Genomic DNA, 6,819 nt, shown 5'->3' on the forward strand with positions numbered 1-6,819 from the left:
TGATGATGATGATGATGATGATGATGATGATGATGATGATGATGATGATGATGCTGTTTGAAGCTGAACATAGTTTCTTTTGTCAAGCTTAAACAACACTGTCCATAAAGTTTTCCTTTATAATTTGACAACAAGCCACACAGCAGAGAAGATTGAAGGATGACTTTACTTTGGAGAGCAGATCAGACTTCAGCTGTAGTTTGTTGGTTTGGACAGCAGGGGACGCTGCTGCATCAACAATGAGACTCAAACACACAACAGTGTTTCTGTCTCCTCTGCACTCAGACACACAGACACACAGGGAGACGGGCGGGGATCAAACCTGTGACACGGACACAAATTAAACCCATCAGCATGAATATCAAGTTGAGCTGTGAAACATTCCATCAACCTCTTTAAATCCACTTCTCTCCTCAGATTTCCCCTCAAGCAGCTTTAAGGTTGGAAAACTGCTGCAGCTGGATTAGATTCAGTGTTGAAGTCAAACATTAAACCACCATCTTTGTTTTCTTTATTTCCACTGGTGGAAAGACACCAAGTACATCTACTCAAGTACTGTAGTACAGTTTTGAAGTATGTGTACTTTGTACCTGAATACATCCATGTTCTGCTACTTTATACTTCTACTCCACTAGATCTCAGAAGGGAACATTGTACTTTTTACTCCACTACATTTATTAAACAGCTATAGTTATTATCAGATTAATATTTAAAATACTAAACATGTGATCAGTTTATTAAATATGAAGCATTAGTTTAGATAAAACTACCAAACAGTATTAACAAGAAGTTCAAATGAGCTCCATCTGGACCAGCTACATGTTAAAGTATCTTCTACATTATAATGATCAATAATAATGATCCAATAATATAATAATTAAACACAGAGGGGGCATTCTGCATAATGAGTACTTTTACTTTGAATCATTGCAGTCCTTCTGTACTTTAACTGAAGTAACATGTTGAATGCAGTACTTTAAGTTATGATGAAGTATTTCTCATACTGGTACTTCTTGAGTAAATTATCTGAATACTTCCTCCACCACTGTTAATTCAAGTGAAGAAGATCCACATTAAAGTTGGGTAAGATGTGAACTGTTCTGGTTCTGCTTGTTGGTTCTGGTTCTTATCAAATCCTCTGATTCGGAAAATAAACCACAATATGAATTAATGTAAATAAGAGATTTCATGATGATAATAACGTAGTTTGGATTCAGCTTTCATTAAGTCTGCCGAACTGCTCTGTCTGCGCAGGCGCACTGTGCTGTTTGTCTGTAAGCTTCTAGAAAGTTGACACACACACACACACACACACACACACACACACACACACACACACACACACACACACACACACACACACACACACACACACACACACACACACACTTCTAGATGAACTCACCTGATTTCCTGTAAATGAAGAGGGGAGGAGTCACAGTGATCAGGTGATCCTGTTACCTGAGAACAGGAAAAGAACCTTGTTGTGTTCAGTGCGTCAGTTCAGACTCCATGTTGAGTGGACGGAGCAGAAGGAGGTAAACTGAAGGCTGAGGCAGGGTGAGTGTTAATCCAACATCTGATTGTTTTACTGTCAAAGTCTGTGAGTCAGTTTTCTCCCTGTGGACTGTAGAGGAGACACATGTTAGAATGAACTGTCTGCTGTTATTACACTTTGTACTGTGTGTGTGTGTGTGTGTGTGTGTGTGTGTGTGTGTGTGTGTGTGTGTGTGTGTGTGTGTGTGTGTGTGTGTGTGTGTGTGTGTGTGTGTGTGTGTGTGTGTGTTCTGTGTGTGTGTGTGTGTGTGTGTGTGTGTGTGTGTGTGTGTGTGTGTGTGTGTGTGTGTGTGTGTGTGTGTGTTCTGTGTGTGTGTGTGTGTGTGTGTGTGTGTGTGTGTGTGTGTGTGTGTGTGTGTGTGTGTCTATGTTCTGTGTGTGTGCGTGTGTGTGTGTGTGTGTGTGTGTGTGTTACTTCATGTTCTGTGTGTGTGTTAGTCATGTTTGGGTGTGGCTCTTGAACAAACCTGTTTGTCTTGATTCTTGTGTTGTGAGCTCATAGTCAGTGTTACTGTTTTACTCTCAGACTGACTTCAGATCAGATAATGAGTAATCCTGTGGAGGAAGAGGAGGACAGAGCAGAGTCTCTAGTCTCCGGCTGTCTGTCTATGAAGAGTGATCGGTCCAAACGTGAACCTCCTATTCTTCAGTAATGAACCTGGACCCTCAGACACAAAGTAAGAGAACTGCTGCTAACTCATTAATAGGAGTCATTTTCAGTTACTGTACCTCTGACAATGTTTTCTGTTGATTTAGAGATTTTAAGTTGAGTTTGAGGTTCTTCCTCTTATTATCAGTGACCGCTGTCAGTCACCTAGAAAAGCTGTAATGTAATCTAAGAGACTAATACAAGCGTTTAACCCTCCTGTCGTGTTCGGGTCAAATCTGACCGATTTACAACTTTAATCAATCATAACTATTGTGTTTTACATCTGATTGCCCCAAGGCCTTATGATATCCTCCACACTAGGCATTTGAACATATGGAATTGCTGATCACTACTTTCATTGAATTTTGAGTGGTTTAGTCAACTTTGTTACACACATGGTGTTCCCGGTCAAAAGTGACCGCCATAGGAAATGAATGGGAAACACTAAATTATGTCCATTCATCAGATGGAAAACAGCCCCATACACACCCACATATCCACAACTACACACCCACACATCCACAACTACACACACACATCCACAACATCCACAACTACACATCCACAACTACACAACTACACATCCACAACTACACATCCACAACACACAACTACACACACACATCCACAACTACACACCCACATATCCACAACTACACACCCACACATCCACAACTACACACACAACTACACATCCACAACTACACAACTACACACCCACACATCCACAACTACACAACCACACACACAACACACATCCACAACTACACATCCACAACTACACAACTACACACCCACACATCCACAACTACACACCCACACATCCACAACTACACACCCACACATCCACAACTACACAACTACACACACAACATACACAACTACACACCCACAACTACACACCCACACACCCACAACTACCCATCCACAACTACACACCCACACACCCACAACTAAACACCCACACATCCACAACTACACAACTACACACCCAAACATCCACAACTACACAACTACACACCCACAACTACACACCCACACACCCAAACACACCCACAACTACACACCCACAACTAAACACCCACACACCCACAACTACCCATCCACAACTACACACCCACACATCCACAACTACACACCCACACATCCACAACTACACAACTACACACCCATACATCCACAACTACACACCCACACATCCACAACTACACAACTACACACCCAAACACATCCACAACTACACACCCACAACTACACACCCACAACTACACATCCACAACTACACACCCACACATCCACAACTACACACCCACAACTACCCATCCACAACTACACACACCCACACACCCACAACTAAACACCCACACATCCACAACTGCACAACTACACACCCAAACATCCACAACTACACAACTACACACCCACAACTACACACCCACACACCCACAACTACACATCCACAACTACACACCCACACATCCACAACTACACACTTATTGAATTCGTATTCGCTTACTGCACTTATCCTATTCGTAGTAGTTTGTAGCACTTATTATATTCGTATTAGTCTGTTGCAATTATTGTTTTCGTAGTAATTTGCCTCTGCACTATACTTTGCTCTGGTTTATGCTTTAAGATGCTTGTTTAAGAAAGGAGATGCACTTATGACTTCTGGTGACTAGTAGTTCTCTTGAATACCTATGTTGAATACACTTCCTGTAAGTCGCTTTGGATAAAAGCGTCTGCTAAATGACTGTAATGTAATGTACACACACCCACACACACACACACACACACACACACACACACACACACACACACACACACACACACACACACACACACACACACACACACACACACACACACACACACCTGTGTGAACACCTGTTCACAGTCCCATATATAAAGTTGTACACATTTCAAACTTCAAACAAAAAAAAAAATCAGGTGTTTGTTATGGGAACCCATCTCTATCCCGCGCTTATGTGCCATCCCCCCACGTGAACCACACCTTCCAGACTAAACAATGTTTCATATCTGCTCACTTTCCCCCTATATAAACCTTTATTTGTGCCTTGCTCTCATTTTACTCTGTGAACACAATGAGTAGGCGACTGATGAGGCGATTTTCTGTCAGAGAGGCTCTGGACCTAATTTAGCATTTTCAGTGTCTATTCTTTGTATATTCACAGCAGTTATTCATGTAAACCACTAGTCTGAGACGTTGTTTACAGCTTAAAAAGGTGTTAAATAAAATTTGGTGATGATTACTTCATTTTCAGTTCTACTGTACTCTAATTGTTGAATGTTAATGTTATATGTTATATTGTTATGTCATAGTGCTACAGAGATATATGTTTTTTTTTTTTAAATTGTTGTATGTTAATGTTACTTTTTATATGTTTTATTGTCATAGTGTTATAGAGTTTTATGTTATTTTTGTTATATGTGCGTAGATGAATGATGCTTGCCAAGTCGTAAGAATTTTGCTGTGCTGAAGCAATTTGGTACATGCAATAATAAACACACTTTGACTTTGACTTTGACTTTGATTAATGTTTTTTTTGTTAATGTAAGAGCAGTTAAAAAAGACCGGTCAAATTTGACCGGGGACACTAAAGTAAGGGGGGAGAAACGAACACGACAGGAGGGTTAAACCTTCTAAATATCAGCAGTAACAGTAGTTTGTGTATTCAGAGCTCCTTTAATGTCTTTGTTGTTATCATGGATTCATTATGAATAAAATCATGTTGGTGTTTGCAGAGTTCAGTACAGACAGAGAGCAGAGTCTCCAGTATCCAGCTGTCTGTCTATGAAGAGTGATTGGTCCAAAGGTTTTCTTCCTCCAGACTTCAGTAATGAACCTGGACCCTCAGACACAAAGTAAGAGAACTGCTGCTAACTCATTAAGTGTTATTACACTTTGTACTGTGTGTGTGGGGAGGGAGGTGTGAAGGTTAAAGGGGAAGATGACAACCTTTTGTACAGAGGTGTTTACCTCCCTGCACCTGGCCTGTGGATATAAATCCTTTACACAGTATATCTTCAGACATACACAAATATAAATCACACAGTATAACTAAAACCTAAATTTGCCATCACACAATTCAAAACACATTTAAACAAATGTAAAATAATGCAAATTGTTTCAATTGTTAATAAAAAAAAAAGTCAGTAAATAAAACACACAAACAAACAAAATTTAACTATCCTATTTTTTTTTTACTATTTCAAAGTAATTTCACACATTGTTTTTGCAGTATGGATAAGAATGAAAGATACAGTGTTCAATGCACTGAAGATCATCCAGGGAGATGACAGTGAGTTTGAGCGCAACGGACGCAAGAACTGTTAACAATGGTTCAAACATGGAGCTGTACTTTTACCGTGTACTGCTTGAGTAATCTAATGTAAAAGTCCCTTGCAGAGACTAGTAATGAGTCACATCTTTATATTTGAATGTTTCAGTTCTCTTTTTTGTTTCCTTACAACAATCTCTTACTGCCACAAATCCACTGATGGAATGTAACTAAGTACATTCACTCAAGTTCTGTACTAAAGTGCATTTTTATTGTACATGTATTTTAGCTTTTCATTTTCATTTTCTGCTACTTTATAGTTCTATTCCACCACATTTTTTAACCTAATATTATAATTTTTACTCCACCACATTTATTTAATAACTTCAGTCATTTGTTAGTTTGCAGATCCATATCAGTAATTAAAAATACAAATCAACTAATAATATTATGTATGAAAATTATGTATGAAAGATGGAGCCACCCAGCAGTTTATACATATAGAAGTGAAAAGTGATGTCATCCCCAAAGAAAGGCAGATAAAAAGCCGCATGAAGTGTATTCCTCTAGTCTTCAAACAAGCCTAAAGACTAAAGAGCATTGTGAATGTCATTTCTTAGATATGACTCTTCAACATGGAAACTGTCCCATGAGTGTATTTAGTATTGAGGTGAATGAGCTCTGTGTGTTTGTCATGATGAAGAGAAATAATGTGTGAGCTCTCCCAGCAGGTTGTTGTGTTGGTGTGAAGGTGTGGACTCTGCTATGAATCAGTGTGAGGACAGAGAGGAGGGAGTCCCTCCTCTAAAAGCACTCTGTGTGGGGAACATGACAGCCAGACCAAAGGTCAGAGGTGAGAGGACCATCTCTAACTGTCCACCACTCTTCTCCATGTCACACAGTCTTTCATTCACTGACTCTGTTTATCAATATGGGATCAGGATCCATCAGAGACCAGACTGTCCTGGACCTGGACCTGAACCCAGCTGTGTGTCCATGTGACGTACTGCGGTAAGCGTGTTGCCTCACTTCCGGTTCTCAGCGTAGTTGATAGCGTACTTTTCGCAGCTCCAGCGAAAACTAGTGAATTGTGTGACATTCTTTATTATAGCGGCTAATTACCTGTTTTACACTTAAAACACTTGAACACTCATATCACATCTTAATTCAGCGACTTTTCGCTTAAACCAACAGTTTACACGTTGTTCAGTTCTGCTAACGCTAGCTAGCCTCATTTAGCTTAGCAGCTAGCGATGGCGCTCCTCTCTCCTTCTCTCTCTCCTGCTCTCTCCCTCCCTCCTGCTCAGTGTG

The 6,819-nt window shown here is 40.1% G+C and overlaps 1 long non-coding RNA gene across 1 annotated transcript; it reads left to right on the forward strand.

The window, feature by feature from the left end:
* The first annotated feature begins 1,447 nt into the window (after positions 1 to 1,447).
* LOC129088691 (uncharacterized) lies at positions 1,448 to 6,307 on the forward strand. The gene is made up of 4 exons (XR_008531065.1): positions 1,448 to 1,560; positions 2,084 to 2,234; positions 4,973 to 5,092; positions 6,237 to 6,307. It is a non-coding gene; the product is annotated as an uncharacterized LOC129088691 (long non-coding RNA).
* The last annotated feature ends 512 nt before the right edge of the window (positions 6,308 to 6,819 follow it).

This window comes from Anoplopoma fimbria, unplaced genomic scaffold (genome assembly GCF_027596085.1).
Source record: "Anoplopoma fimbria isolate UVic2021 breed Golden Eagle Sablefish unplaced genomic scaffold, Afim_UVic_2022 Un_contig_3066_pilon_pilon, whole genome shotgun sequence".
In the NCBI taxonomy this organism is placed as follows: domain Eukaryota; kingdom Metazoa; phylum Chordata; class Actinopteri; order Perciformes; family Anoplopomatidae; genus Anoplopoma; species Anoplopoma fimbria.